We start from the raw sequence: 14,604 nt of genomic DNA, 5'->3' as shown, positions 1-14,604 counted from the left end.
CTAGTTCAGCCTTCAACTGGCTCCTAGAAAACACATTATCTTGCACCAACCCCTATTTGCTGGTGAAACCTCTATCAACTCCTACACACTCACGGTGGTGTCACAAAAATGGCCGCCTTCTTTGCAAGAATCAACAGGTAATTCATGAACCCCACAATTCTTTGTGACTCAAATATTTATTCTAAATGCACTGTCTGTTTCACAACATTTGTCCACATCTAAAGCTTTAGTGCTTCTGTCCTATATGGCACTTGTCACATTTCTGCTTCTTTTCAAAGACAGCTTTCAAAGAAGGACATGACATTGTTTTCTCACAATTAAGGTTAGGTTTTCTGAGTTTTCTGATAAAGGCAATCAGAAAGGATCGATCAGTCTTTCCGTCATTTCCAGCACATCCGACAACAGTCTCCAAAGAGAAACAGGTCCGTTTTGTCTGAATGACTTGACATCAACCAAGTTTGTTGGTGATGTTGCTTGACAGTAAATATAATGCACTGTTACATTGTTGAGGACAGCTGAGCATAAGCATGACTGCTGGCTGAATGTCAGAAGTTGCATTCAAACAGGTGCCAGTACGAGACTGCAACTATAGCGCAGTGCGTCGGACTCCTCGTCCATCCTGACATCTTCCAGGACCAGCTTTGGAAAGTGTGAAACTAACAAGTGCTTGCTTGCTCAGAAGGCAAAGATTGAATTGAGAAAAAGGCCCTTTCTTTTTGAACTGAATTGTCAAGCAGGGTGTCTACTGAGGTGTTTTGCTTGTGGAGTAACCAAGATACTCAGTAGTTGCAATGTAGTGGAACTATGTCTGTTGGCAGCGCCAGGACGTTCTTCAGCCTACAGCCCTAGGGAAAGCTTGAGCGTCCATCCAAATTAACAGGCTGTGTGTTACAGCAGCACAGAAGAGGACTGTGCTTTGTGTACTTTTGAAGTTCCAAAGCACTTGTCCCACCCACTCTTTGTGTCCACTCTTGCATTTTCATGAGTCTGGGGAAATATTTGGATTTGAATATGAAGTTAAGAAAGTTACATGAGCTGAGGGATGAAAGTACTGAGTAAATTAGCTAACCAGATAGAAGTAAACATGAGACTAGCATTGAAGGAAGGACAGGAGTAATCAAAGCCTCTGGGTGGGCTTGAACCACCAACCTTTCGGTTAACAGCCGAACGCGCTAGCCTATTGCGCCACAGAGACAACATGTGTGGAAAATACCATTCTGATTATAGTGCTTGTTGGTAAATGATGACATGTCATTTCTTATTTGAAATGGACTAAAAAGTCTGTTTGTGAGAGATTGCATTTGAATTGGTTTTTCATGCCACTTCACCCATTGAGGAAACAAAGTGTGCATCCCAGCTCGGCTGTGACCCATCTTCGACATGTTTGTTCAAGTGTGTCAGTTCCTCGTTAGTATAGTGGACAGTATCTCCGCCTGTCACGCGGAAGCCCAGGGTTCGATTCCCTGACGGGGAGAGCCCTTTTCTAGTTCAGCCTTCAACTGGCTCCTAGAAAACACATTATCTTGCACCAACCCCTATTTGCTGGTGAAACCTCTATCAACTCCTACACACTCACGGTGGTGTCACAAAAATGGCCGCCTTCTTTGCAAGAATCAACAGGTAATTCATGAACCCCACAATTCTTTGTGACTCAAATATTTATTCTAAATGCACTGTCTGTTTCACAACATTTGTCCACATCTAAAGCTTTAGTGCTTCTGTCCTATATGGCACTTGTCACATTTCTGCTTCTTTTCAAAGACAGCTTTCAAAGAAGGACATGACATTGTTTTCTCACAATTAAGGTTAGGTTTTCTGAGTTTTCTGATAAAGGCAATCAGAAAGGATCGATCAGTCTTTCCGTCATTTCCAGCACATCCGACAACAGTCTCCAAAGAGAAACAGGTCCGTTTTGTCTGAATGACTTGACATCAACCAAGTTTGTTGGTGATGTTGCTTGACAGTAAATATAATGCACTGTTACATTGTTGAGGACAGCTGAGCATAAGCATGACTGCTGGCTGAATGTCAGAAGTTGCATTCAAACAGGTGCCAGTACGAGACTGCAACTATAGCGCAGTGCGTCGGACTCCTCGTCCATCCTGACATCTTCCAGGACCAGCTTTGGAAAGTGTGAAACTAACAAGTGCTTGCTTGCTCAGAAGGCAAAGATTGAATTGAGAAAAAGGCCCTTTCTTTTTGAACTGAATTGTCAAGCAGGGTGTCTACTGAGGTGTTTTGCTTGTGGAGTAACCAAGATACTCAGTAGTTGCAATGTAGTGGAACTATGTCTGTTGGCAGCGCCAGGACGTTCTTCAGCCTACAGCCCTAGGGAAAGCTTGAGCGTCCATCCAAATTAACAGGCTGTGTGTTACAGCAGCACAGAAGAGGACTGTGCTTTGTGTACTTTTGAAGTTCCAAAGCACTTGTCCCACCCACTCTTTGTGTCCACTCTTGCATTTTCATGAGTCTGGGGAAATATTTGGATTTGAATATGAAGTTAAGAAAGTTACATGAGCTGAGGGATGAAAGTACTGAGTAAATTAGCTAACCAGATAGAAGTAAACATGAGACTAGCATTGAAGGAAGGACAGGAGTAATCAAAGCCTCTGGGTGGGCTTGAACCACCAACCTTTCGGTTAACAGCCGAACGCGCTAGCCTATTGCGCCACAGAGACAACATGTGTGGAAAATACCATTCTGATTATAGTGCTTGTTGGTAAATGATGACATGTCATTTCTTATTTGAAATGGACTAAAAAGTCTGTTTGTGAGAGATTGCATTTGAATTGGTTTTTCATGCCACTTCATCCATTGAGGAAACAAAGTGTGCATCCCAGCTCGTCTGTGACCCATCTTCGACATGTTTGTTCAAGTGTGTCAGTTCCTCGTTAGTATAGTGGACAGTATCTCCGCCTGTCACGCGGAAGACCAGGGTTCGATTCCCTGACGGGGAGAGCCCTTTTCTAGTTCAGCCTTCAACTGGCTCCTAGAAAACACATTATCTTGCACCAACCCCTATTTGCTGGTGAAACCTCTATCAACTCCTACACACTCACTGTGGTGTCACAAAAATGGCCGCCTTCTTTGCAAGAATCAACAGGTAATTCATGAACCCCACAATTCTTTGTGACTCAAATATTTATTCTAAATGCACTGTCTGTTTCACAACATTTGTCCACATCTAAAGCTTTAGTGCTTCTGTCCTATATGGCACTTGTCACATTTCTGCTTCTTTTCAAAGACAGCTTTCAAAGAAGGACATGACATTGTTTTCTCACAATTAAGGTTAGGTTTTCTGAGTTTTCTGATAAAGGCAATCAGAAAGGATCGATCAGTCTTTCCGTCATTTCCAGCACATCCGACAACAGTCTCCAAAGAGAAACAGGTCCGTTTTGTCTGAATGACTTGACATCAACCAAGTTTGTTGGTGATGTTGCTTGACAGTAAATATAATGCACTGTTACATTGTTGAGGACAGCTGAGCATAAGCATGACTGCTGGCTGAATGTCAGAAGTTGCATTCAAACACGTGCCAGTACGAGACTGCAACTATAGCGCAGTGCGTCGGACTCCTCGTCCATCCTGACATCTTCCAGGACCAGCTTTGGAAAGTGTGAAACTAACAAGTGCTTGCTTGCTCAGAAGGCAAAGATTGAATTGAGAAAAAGGCCCTTTCTTTTTGAACTGAATTGTCAAGCAGGGCGTCTACTGAGGTGTTTTGCTTGTGGAGTAACCAAGATACTCAGCAGTTGCAATGTAGTGGAACTATGTCTGTTGGCAGCGCCAGGACGTTCTTCAGCCTACAGCCCTAGGGAAAGCTTGAGCGTCCATCCAAATTAACAGGCTGTGTGTTGCAGCAGCACAGAAGAGGCCTGTGCTTTGTGTACTTTTGAAGTTCCAAAGCACTTGTCCCACCCACTCTTTGTGTCCACTCTTGCATTTTCATGAGTCTGGGGAAATATTTGGATTTGAATATGAAGTTAAGAAAGTTACATGAGCTGAGGGATGAAAGTACTGAGTAAATTAGCTAACCAGATAGAAGTAAACATGAGACTAGCATTGAAGGAAAGACAGGAGTAATCAACGCCTCTGGGTGGGCTTGAACCACCAACCTTTTGGTTAACAGCCGAACGCGCTAGCCTATTGCGCCACAGAGACAACATGTGTGGAAAATACCATTCTGATTATAGTGCTTGTTGGTAAATGATGACATGTCATTTCTTATTTGAAATGGACTAAAAAGTCTGTTTGTGAGAGATTGCATTTGAATTGGTTTTTCATGCCACTTCATCCATTGAGGAAACAAAGTGTGCATCCCAGCTCGTCTGTGACCCATCTTCGACATGTTTGTTCAAGTGTGTCAGTTCCTCGTTAGTATAGTGGACAGTATCTCCGCCTGTCACGCGGAAGACCAGGGTTCGATTCCCTGACGGGGAGAGCCCTTTTCTAGTTCAGCCTTCAACTGGCTCCTAGAAAACACATTATCTTGCACCAACCCCTATTTGCTGGTGAAACCTCTATCAACTCCTACACACTCACTGTGGTGTCACAAAAATGGCCGCCTTCTTTGCAAGAATCAACAGGTAATTCATGAACCCCACAATTCTTTGCGACTCAAATATTTATTCTAAATGCACTGTCTGTTTCACAACATTTGTCCACATCTAAAGCTTTAGTGCTTCTGTCCTATATGGCACTTGTCACATTTCTGCTTCTTTTCAAAGACAGCTTTCAAAGAAGGACATGACATTGTTTTCTCACAATTAAGGTTAGGTTTTGGTAAGTTCATCAAGATGCCCACTGTGCATTACAGCTAAGTCGTCAGACCGATTGTTCTAATGCAATGACTTGACACTTCTTTCAATAGCATCCAATGACAGCCAGGTAGCCCTTAATCCTCCCGGAATAAGGACAAATACAATTTGTAACTTGTCTGACAAAGACCTAAGAAGTTGTTTCCTTGGTGATGAGATCAATTCTCACCGCCAGGAAATCCCATCTTGTCCTTTTCCATTCACTTTAAAACTGAAAATTCCATGTAATTGAAGTTCTTATAAACAAATACAAAACAAACCACACAGAACCTCAGAAAGAGTTTTCTGATAAAGGCAATCAGAAAGGATTGATCAGTCTTTCCGTCATTTCCAGCACATCCGACAACAGTCTCCAAAGAGAAACAGGTCCGTTTTGTCTGAATGACTTGACATCAACCAAGTTTGTTGGTGATGTTGCTTGACAGTAAATATAATGCACTGTTACATTGTTGAGGACAGCTGAGCATAAGCATGACTGCTGGCTGAATGTCAGAAGTTGCATTCAAACACGTGCCAGTACGAGACTGCAACTATAGCGCAGTGCGTCGGACTCCTCGTCCATCCTGACATCTTCCAGGACCAGCTTTGGAAAGTGTGAAACCAACAAGTGCTTGCTTGCTCAGAAGGCAAAGATTGAATTGAGAAAAAGGCCCTTTCTTTTTGAACTGAATTGTCAAGCAGGGCGTCTACTGAGGTGTTTTGCTTGTGGAGTAACCAAGATACTCAGTAGTTGCAATGTAGTGGAACTATGTCTGTTGGCAGCGCCAGGACGTTCTTCAGCCTACAGCCCTAGGGAAAGCTTGAGCGTCCATCCAAATTAACAGGCTGTGTGTTGCAGCAGCACAGAAGAGGCCTGTGCTTTGTGTACTTTTGAAGCTCCAAAGCACTTGTCCCACCCACTCTTTGTGTCCACTCTTGCATTTTCATGAGTCTGGGGAAATATTTGGATTTGAATATGAAGTTAAGAAAGTCACATGAGCTGAGGGATGAAAGTACTGAGTAAATTAGCTAACCAGATAGAAGTAAACATGAGACTAGCATTGAAGGAAGGACAGGAGTAAACAACGCCTCTGGGTGGGCTTGAACCACCAACCTTTCGGTTAACAGCCGAACGCGCTAGCCTATTGCGCCACAGAGACAACATGTGTGGAAAATACCATTCTGATTATAGTGCTTGTTGGTAAATGATGACATGTCATTTCTTATTTGAAATGGACTAAAAAGTCTGTTTGTGAGAGATTGCATTTGAATTGGTTTTTCATGCCACTTCATCCATTGAGGAAACAAAGTGTGCATCCCAGCTCGTCTGTGACCCGTCTTCGACATGTTTGTTCAAGTGTGTCAGTTCCTCGTTAGTATAGTGGACAGTATCTCCGCCTGTCACGCGGAAGACCAGGGTTCGATTCCCTGACGGGGAGAGCCCTTTTTAGTTCAGCCTTCAACTGGCTCCTAGAAAACACATTATCTTGCACCAACCCCTATTTGCTGGTGAAACCTCTATCAACTCCTACACACTCACTGTGGTGTCACAAAAATGGCCGCCTTCTTTGCAAGAATCAACAGGTAATTCATGAACCCCACAATTCTTTGTGACTCAAATATTTATTCTAAATGCACTGTCTGTTTCACAACATTTGTCCACATCTAAAGCTTTAGTGCTTCTGTCCTATATGGCACTTGTCACATTTCTGCTTCTTTTCAAAGACAGCTTTCAAAGAAGGACATGACATTGTTTTCTCACAATTAAGGTTAGGTTTTGGTAAGTTCAACAAGATGCCCACTGTGCATTACAGCTAAGTCGTCAGACCGATTGTTCTAATGCAATGACTTGACACCTCTTTCAATAGCATCCAATGACAGCCAGGTAGCCCTTAATCCTCCCGGAATAAGGACAAATACAATTTGTAACTTGTCTGACAAAGACCTAAGAAGTTGTTTCCTTGGTGATGAGATCAATTCTCACCGCCAGGAAATCCCATCTTGTCCTTTTCCATTCACTTTAAAACTGAAAATTCCATATAATTGAAGTTCTTATAAACAAATACAAAACAAACCACACAGAACCTCAGAAAGAGTTTTCTGATAAAGGCAATCAGAAAGGATTGATCAGTCTTTCCGTCATTTCCAGCACATCCGACAACAGTCTCCAAAGAGAAACAGGTCCGTTTTGTCTGAATGACTTGACATCAACCAAGTTTGTTGGTGATGTTGCTTGACAGTAAATATAATGCACTGTTACATTGTTGAGGACAGCTGAGCATAAGCATGACTGCTGGCTGAATGTCAGAAGTTGCATTCAAACACGTGCCAGTACGAGACTGCAACTATAGCGCAGTGCGTCGGACTCCTCGTCCATCCTGACATCTTCCAGGACCAGCTTTGGAAAGTGTGAAACTAACAAGTGCTTGCTTGCTCAGAAGGCAAAGATTGAATTGAGAAAAAGGCCCTTTCTTTTTGAACTGAATTGTCAAGCAGGGCGTCTACTGAGGTGTTTTGCTTGTGGAGTAACCAAGATACTCAGTAGTTGCAATGTAGTGGAACTATGTCTGTTGGCAGCGCCAGGACGTTCTTCAGCCTACAGCCCTAGGGAAAGCTTGAGCGTCCATCCAAATTAACAGGCTGTGTGTTGCAGCAGCACAGAAGAGGCCTGTGCTTTGTGTACTTTTGAAGCTCCAAAGCACTTGTCCCACCCACTCTTTGTGTCCACTCTTGCATTTTCATGAGTCTGGGGAAATATTTGGATTTGAATATGAAGTTAAGAAAGTTACATGAGCTGAGGGATGAAAGTACTGAGTAAATTAGCTAACCAGATAGAAGTAAACATGAGACTAGCATTGAAGGAAGGACAGGAGTAATCAACGCCTCTGGGTGGGCTTGAACCACCAACCTTTTGGTTAACAGCCAAACGCGCTAGCCTATTGCGCCACAGAGACAACATGTGTGGAAAATACCATTCTGATTATAGTGCTTGTTGGTAAATGATGACATGTCATTTCTTATTTGAAATGGACTAAAAAGTCTGTTTGTGAGAGATTGCATTTGAATTGGTTTTTCATGCCACTTCATCCATTGAGGAAACAAAGTGTGCATCCCAGCTCGTCTGTGACCCATATTCGACATGTTTGTTCAAGTGTGTCAGTTCCTCGTTAGTATAGTGGACAGTATCTCCGCCTGTCACGCGGAAGACCAGGGTTTGATTCCCTGACGGGGAGAGCCCTTTTCTAGTTCAGCCTTCAACTGGCTCCTAGAAAACACATTATCTTGCACCAACCCCTATTTGCTGGTGAAACCTCTATCAACTCCTACACACTCACTGTGGTGTCACAAAAATGGCCGCCTTCTTTGCAAGAATCAACAGGTAATTCATGAACCCCACAATTCTTTGCGACTCAAATATTTATTCTAAATGCACTGTCTGTTTCACAACATTTGTCCACATCTAAAGCTTTAGTGCTTCTGTCCTATATGGCACTTGTCACATTTCTGCTTCTTCTCAAAGACAGCTTTCAAAGAAGGACATGACATTGTTTTCTCACAATTAAGGTTAGGTTTTGGTAAGTTCAACAAGATGCCCACTGTGCATTACAGCTAAGTCGTCAGACCGATTGTTCTAATGCAATGACTTGACACCTCTTTCAATAGCATCCAATGACAGCCAGGTAGCCCTTAATCCTCCCGGAATAAGGACAAATACAATTTGTAACTTGTCTGACAAAGACCTAAGAAGTTGTTTCCTTGGTGATGAGATCAATTCTCACCGCCAGGAAATCCCATCTTGTCCTTTTCCATTCACTTTAAAAATGAAAATTCCATATAATTGAAGTTCTTATAAACAAATACAAAACAAACCACACAGAACCTCAGAAAGAGTTTTCTGATAAAGGCAATCAGAAAGCATTGATCAGTCTTTCCGTCATTTCCAGCACATCCGACAACAGTCTCCAAAGAGAAACAGGTCCGTTTTGTCTGAATGACTTGACATCAACCAAGTTTGTTGGTGATGTTGCTTGACAGTAAATATAATGCACTGTTACATTGTTGAGGACAGCTGAGCATAAGCATGACTGCTGGCTGAATGTCAGAAGTTGCATTCAAACACGTGCCAGTACGAGACTGCAACTATAGCGCAGTGCGTCGGACTCCTCGTCCATCCTGACATCTTCCAGGACCAGCTTTGGAAAGTGTGAAACTAACAAGTGCTTGCTTGCTCAGAAGGCAAAGATTGAATTGAGAAAAAGGCCCTTTCTTTTTGAACTGAATTGTCAAGCAGGGCGTCTACTGAGGTGTTTTGCTTGTGGAGTAACCAAGATACTCAGTAGTTGCAATGTAGTGGAACTATGTCTGTTGGCAGCGCCAGGACGTTCTTCAGCCTACAGCCCTAGGGAAAGCTTGAGCGTCCATCCAAATTAACCGGCTGTGTGTTGCAGCAGCACAGAAGAGGCCTGTGCTTTGTGTACTTTTGAAGTTCCAAAGCACTTGTCCCACCCACTCTTTTTGTCCACTCTTGCATTTTCATGAGTCTGGGGAAATATTTGGATTTGAATATGAAGTTAAGAAAGTTACATGAGCTGAGGGATGAAAGTACTGAGTAAATTAGCTAACCAGAAAGCAGTAAACATGAGACTAGCATTGAAGGAAGGACAGGAGTAATCAACGCCTCTGGGTGGGCTTGAACCACCAACCTTTCGGTTAACAGCCGAACGCGCTAGCCTATTGCGCCACAGAGACAACATGTGTGGAAAATACCATTCTGATTATAGTGCTTGTTGGTAAATGATGACATGTCATTTCTTATTTGAAATGGACTAAAAAGTCTGTTTGTGAGAGATTGCATTTGAATTGGTTTTTCATGCCACTTCATCCATTGAGGAAACAAAGTGTGCATCCCAGCTCGTCTGTGACCCATCTTCGACATGTTTGTTCAAGTGTGTCAGTTCCTCGTTAGTTTAGTGGACAGTATCTCCGCCTGTCACGCGGAAGACCAGGGTTCGATTCCCTGACGGGGAGAGCCCTTTTCTAGTTCAGCCTTCAACTGGCTCCTAGAAAACACATTATCTTGCACCAACCCCTATTTGCTGGTGAAACCTCTATCAACTCCTACACACTCACTGTGGTGTCACAAAAATGGCCGCCTTCTTTGCAAGAATCAACAGGTAATTCATGAACCCCACAATTCTTTGTGACTCAAATATTTATTCTAAATGCACTGTCTGTTTCACAACATTTGTCCACATCTAAAGCTTTAGTGCTTCTGTCCTATATGGCACTTGTCACATTTCTGCTTCTTCTCAAAGACAGCTTTCAAAGAAGGACATGACATTGTTTTCTCACAATTAAGGTTAGGTTTTGGTAAGTTCAACAAGATGCCCACTGTGCATTACAGCTAAGTCGTCAGACCGATTGTTCTAATGCAATGACTTGACACCTCTTTCAATAGCATCCAATGACAGCCAGGTAGCCCTTAATCCTCCCGGAATAAGGACAAATACAATTTGTAACTTGTCTGACAAAGACCTAAGAAGTTGTTTCCTTGGTGATGAGATCAATTCTCACCGCCAGGAAATCCCATCTTGTCCTTTTCCATTCACTTTAAAACTGAAAATTCCATATAATTGAAGTTCTTATAAACAAATACAAAACAAACCACACAGAACCTCAGAAAGAGTTTTCTGATAAAGGCAATCAGAAAGGATTGATCAGTCTTTCCGTCATTTCCAGCACATCCGACAACAGTCTCCAAAGAGAAACAGGTCCGTTTTGTCTGAATGACTTGACATCAACCAAGTTTGTTGGTGATGTTGCTTGACAGTAAATATAATGCACTGTTACATTGTTGAGGACAGCTGAGCATAAGCATGACTGCTGGCTGAATGTCAGAAGTTGCATTCAAACACGTGCCAGTACGAGACTGCAACTATAGCGCAGTGCGTCGGACTCCTCGTCCATCCTGACATCTTCCAGGACCAGCTTTGGAAAGTGTGAAACCAACAAGTGCTTGCTTGCTCAGAAGGCAAAGATTGAATTGAGAAAAAGGCCCTTTCTTTTTGAACTGAATTGTCAAGCAGGGCGTCTACTGAGGTGTTTTGCTTGTGGAGTAACCAAGATACTCAGTAGTTGCAATGTAGTGGAACTATGTCTGTTGGCAGCGCCAGGACGTTCTTCAGCCTACAGCCCTAGGGAAAGCTTGAGCGTCCATCCAAATTAACAGGCTGTGTGTTGCAGCAGCACAGAAGAGGCCTGTGCTTTGTGTACTTTTGAAGTTCCAAAGCACTTGTCCCACCCACTCTTTGTGTCCACTCTTGCATTTTCATGAGTCTGGGGAAATATTTGGATTTGAATATGAAGTTAAGAAATTTACATGAGCTGAGGGATGAAAGTACTGAGTAAATTAGCTAACCAGATAGAAGTAAACATGAGACTAGCATTGAAGGAAGGACAGGAGTAATCAACGCCTCTGGGTGGGCTTGAACCACCAACCTTTCGGTTAACAGCCGAACGCGCTAGCCTATTGCGCCACAGAGACAACATGTGTGGAAAATACCATTCTGATTATAGTGCTTGTTGGTAAATGACGACATGTCATTTCTTATTTGAAATGGACTAAAAAGTCTGTTTGTGAGAGATTGCATTTGAATTGGTTTTTCATGCCACTTCATCCATTGAGGAAACAAAGTGTGCATCCCAGCTCGTCTGTGACCCATCTTCGACATGTTTGTTCAAGTGTGTCAGTTCCTCGTTAGTATAGTGGACAGTATCTCCGCCTGTCACGCGGAAGACCAGGGTTCGATTCCCTGACGGGGAGAGCCCTTTTCTAGTTCAGCCTTCAACTGGCTCCTAGAAAACACATTATCTTGCACCAACCCCTATTTGCTGGTGAAACCTCTATCAACTCCTACACACTCACTGTGGTGTCACAAAAATGGCCGCCTTCTTTGCAAGAATCCACAGGTAATTCATGAACCCCACAATTCTTTGCGACTCAAATATTTATTCTAAATGCACTGTCTGTTTCACAACATTTGTCCACATCTAAAGCTTTAGTGCTTCTGTCCTATATGGCACTTGTCACATTTCTGCTTCTTTTCAAAGACAGCTTTCAAAGAAGGACATGACATTGTTTTCTCACAATTAAGGTTAGGTTTTGGTAAGTTCAACAAGATGCCCACTGTGCATTACAGCTAAGTCGTCAGACCGATTGTTGTAATGCAATGACTTGACACCTCTTTCAATAGCATCCAATGACAGCCAGGTAGCCCTTTATCCTCCCGGAATATGGACAAATACAATTTGTAACTTGTCTGACAAAGACCTAAGAAGTTGTTTCCTTGGTGATGAGATCAATTCTCACCGCCAGGAAATCCCATCTTGTCCTTTTCCATTCACTTTAAAACTGAAAATTCCATATAATTGAAGTTCTTATAAACAAATACAAAACAAACCACACAGAACCTCAGAAAGAGTTTTCTGATAAAGGCAATCAGAAAGCATTGATCAGTCTTTCCGTCATTTCCAGCACATCCGACAACAGTCTCCAAAGAGAAACAGGTCCGTTTTGTCTGAATGACTTGACATCAACCAAGTTTGTTGGTGATGTTGCTTGACAGTAAATATAATGCACTGTTACATTGTTGAGGACAGCTGAGCATAAGCATGACTGCTGGCTGAATGTCAGAAGTTGCATTCAAACAGGTGCCAGTACGAGACTGCAACTATAGCGCAGTGCGTCGGACTCCTCGTCCATCCTGACATCTTCCAGGACCAGCTTTGGAAAGTGTGAAACTAACAAGTGCTTGCTTGCTCAGAAGGCAAAGATTGAATTGAGAAAAAGGCCCTTTCTTTTTGAACTGAATTGTCAAGCAGGGCGTCTACTGAGGTGTTTTGCTTGTGGAGTAACCAAGATACTCAGTAGTTGCAATGTAGTGGAACTATGTCTGTTGGCAGCGCCAGGACGTTCTTCAGCCTACAGCCCTAGGGAAAGCTTGAGCGTCCATCCAAATTAACAGGCTGTGTGTTGCAGCAGCACAGAAGAGGCCTGTGCTTTGTGTACTTTTGAAGTTCCAAAGCACTTGTCCCACCCACTCTTTGTGTCCACTCTTGCATTTTCATGAGTCTGGGGAAATATTTGGATTTGAATATGAAGTTAAGAAATTTACATGAGCTGAGGGATGAAAGTACTGAGTAAATTAGCTAACCAGATAGAAGTAAACATGAGACTAGCATTGAAGGAAGGACAGGAGTAATCAACGCCTCTGGGTGGGCTTGAACCACCAACCTTTCGGTTAACAGCCGAACGCGCTAGCCTATTGCGCCACAGAGACAACATGTGTGGAAAATACCATTCTGATTATAGTGCTTGTTGGTAAATGACGACATGTCATTTCTTATTTGAAATGGACTAAAAAGTCTGTTTGTGAGAGATTGCATTTGAATTGGTTTTTCATGCCACTTCATCCATTGAGGAAACAAAGTGTGCATCCCAGCTCGTCTGTGACCCATCTTCGACATGTTTGTTCAAGTGTGTCAGTTCCTCGTTAGTCTAGTGGACAGTATCTCCGCCTGTCACGCGGAAGACCAGGGTTCGATTCCCTGACGGGGAGAGCCCTTTTCTAGTTCAGCCTTCAACTGGCTCCTAGAAAACACATTATCTTGCACCAACCCCTATTTGCTGGTGAAACCTCTATCAACTCCTACACACTCACTGTGGTGTCACAAAAATGGCCGCCTTCTTTGCAAGAATCCACAGGTAATTCATGAACCCCACAATTCTTTGTGACTCAAATATTTATTCTAAATGCACTGTCTGTTTCACAACATTTGTCCACATCTAAAGCTTTAGTGCTTCTGTCCTATATGGCACTTGTCACATTTCTGCTTCTTTTCAAAGACAGCTTTCAAAGAAGGACATGACATTGTTTTCTCACAATTAAGGTTAGGTTTTGGTAAGTTCAACAAGATGCTCACTGTGCATTACAGCTAAGTCGTCAGACCGATCGTTCTAATGCAATGACTTGACACCTCTTTCAATAGCATCCAATGACAGCCAGGTAGCCCTTAATCCTCCCGGAATAAGGACAAATACAATTTGTAACTTGTCTGACAAAGACCTAAGAAGTTGTTTCCTTGGTGATGAGATCAATTCTCACCGCCAGGAAATCCCATCTTGTCCTTTTCCATTCACTTTAAAACTGAAAATTTCATATAATTTAAGTTCTTATAAACAAATACAAAACAAACCACACAGAACCTCAGAAAGAGTTTTCTGATAAAGGCAATCAGAAAGGATTGATCAGTCTTTCCGTCATTTCCAGCACATCCGACAACAGTCTCCAAAGAGAAACAGGTCCGTTTTGTCTGAATGACTTGACATCAACCAAGTTTGTTGGTGATGTTGCTTGACAGTAATTATAATGCACTGTTACATTGTTGAGGACAGCTGAGCATAAGCATGACTGCTGGCTGAATGTCAGAAGTTGCATTCAAACACGTGCCAGTACGAGACTGCAACTATAGCGCAGTGCGTCGGACTACTCGTCCATCCTAACATCTTCCAGGACCAGCTTTGGAAAGTGTGAAACTAACAAGTGCTTGCTTGCTCAGAAGGCAAAGATTGAATTGAGAAAAAGGCCCTTTCTTTTTGAACTGAATTGTCAAGCAGGGCGTCTACTGAGGTGTTTTGCTTGTGGAGTAACCAAGATACTCAGTAGTTGCAATGTAGTGGAACTATGTCTGTTGGCAGAGCCAGGACGTTATTCAGCCTACAGCCCTAGGGAAAGCTTGAGCGTCCATC

General features: G+C 42.8%; 14 non-coding genes across 14 annotated transcripts; 6 read left to right on the top strand and 8 right to left on the bottom strand.

The window, feature by feature from the left end:
• Window positions 1-1,121: 1,121 nt before the first annotated feature.
• Window positions 1,122-1,195, bottom strand: trnan-guu (transfer RNA asparagine (anticodon GUU)). Its single transcript has one exon. It is a non-coding gene; the product is annotated as a tRNA-Asn (tRNA).
• Window positions 1,196-1,402: 207 nt separating this feature from the next.
• trnad-guc (transfer RNA aspartic acid (anticodon GUC)) lies at window positions 1,403-1,474 on the top strand. The gene has a single exon. It is a non-coding gene; the product is annotated as a tRNA-Asp (tRNA).
• Window positions 1,475-2,604: 1,130 nt separating this feature from the next.
• Window positions 2,605-2,678, bottom strand: trnan-guu (transfer RNA asparagine (anticodon GUU)). The gene has a single exon. It is a non-coding gene; the product is annotated as a tRNA-Asn (tRNA).
• A 207-nt stretch (window positions 2,679-2,885) lies between these two features.
• On the top strand, window positions 2,886-2,957 carry trnad-guc (transfer RNA aspartic acid (anticodon GUC)). The gene has a single exon. It is a non-coding gene; the product is annotated as a tRNA-Asp (tRNA).
• Window positions 2,958-4,087: 1,130 nt separating this feature from the next.
• Window positions 4,088-4,161, bottom strand: trnan-guu (transfer RNA asparagine (anticodon GUU)). The gene has a single exon. It is a non-coding gene; the product is annotated as a tRNA-Asn (tRNA).
• Window positions 4,162-4,368: 207 nt separating this feature from the next.
• trnad-guc (transfer RNA aspartic acid (anticodon GUC)) lies at window positions 4,369-4,440 on the top strand. The gene has a single exon. It is a non-coding gene; the product is annotated as a tRNA-Asp (tRNA).
• Window positions 4,441-5,882: 1,442 nt separating this feature from the next.
• trnan-guu (transfer RNA asparagine (anticodon GUU)) lies at window positions 5,883-5,956 on the bottom strand. Its single transcript has one exon. It is a non-coding gene; the product is annotated as a tRNA-Asn (tRNA).
• A 207-nt stretch (window positions 5,957-6,163) lies between these two features.
• Window positions 6,164-6,235, top strand: trnad-guc (transfer RNA aspartic acid (anticodon GUC)). Its single transcript has one exon. It is a non-coding gene; the product is annotated as a tRNA-Asp (tRNA).
• A 1,441-nt stretch (window positions 6,236-7,676) lies between these two features.
• trnan-guu (transfer RNA asparagine (anticodon GUU)) lies at window positions 7,677-7,750 on the bottom strand. Its single transcript has one exon. It is a non-coding gene; the product is annotated as a tRNA-Asn (tRNA).
• Window positions 7,751-9,471: 1,721 nt separating this feature from the next.
• Window positions 9,472-9,545, bottom strand: trnan-guu (transfer RNA asparagine (anticodon GUU)). Its single transcript has one exon. It is a non-coding gene; the product is annotated as a tRNA-Asn (tRNA).
• A 1,721-nt stretch (window positions 9,546-11,266) lies between these two features.
• On the bottom strand, window positions 11,267-11,340 carry trnan-guu (transfer RNA asparagine (anticodon GUU)). The gene has a single exon. It is a non-coding gene; the product is annotated as a tRNA-Asn (tRNA).
• Window positions 11,341-11,547: 207 nt separating this feature from the next.
• On the top strand, window positions 11,548-11,619 carry trnad-guc (transfer RNA aspartic acid (anticodon GUC)). The gene has a single exon. It is a non-coding gene; the product is annotated as a tRNA-Asp (tRNA).
• Window positions 11,620-13,061: 1,442 nt separating this feature from the next.
• trnan-guu (transfer RNA asparagine (anticodon GUU)) lies at window positions 13,062-13,135 on the bottom strand. The gene has a single exon. It is a non-coding gene; the product is annotated as a tRNA-Asn (tRNA).
• Window positions 13,136-13,342: 207 nt separating this feature from the next.
• trnad-guc (transfer RNA aspartic acid (anticodon GUC)) lies at window positions 13,343-13,414 on the top strand. Its single transcript has one exon. It is a non-coding gene; the product is annotated as a tRNA-Asp (tRNA).
• The last annotated feature ends 1,190 nt before the right edge of the window (window positions 13,415-14,604 follow it).

Source organism: Oryzias latipes, chromosome 11 (assembly GCF_053564925.1).
Source record: "Oryzias latipes strain Hd-rR chromosome 11, Olatipes_Hd-rR_3.1".
In the NCBI taxonomy this organism is placed as follows: Eukaryota; Metazoa; Chordata; class Actinopteri; order Beloniformes; family Adrianichthyidae; genus Oryzias; species Oryzias latipes.
The sequence above is the reverse complement of the archived record's forward strand: the minus strand, read 5'-3'. Positions and strand labels throughout refer to the sequence as shown.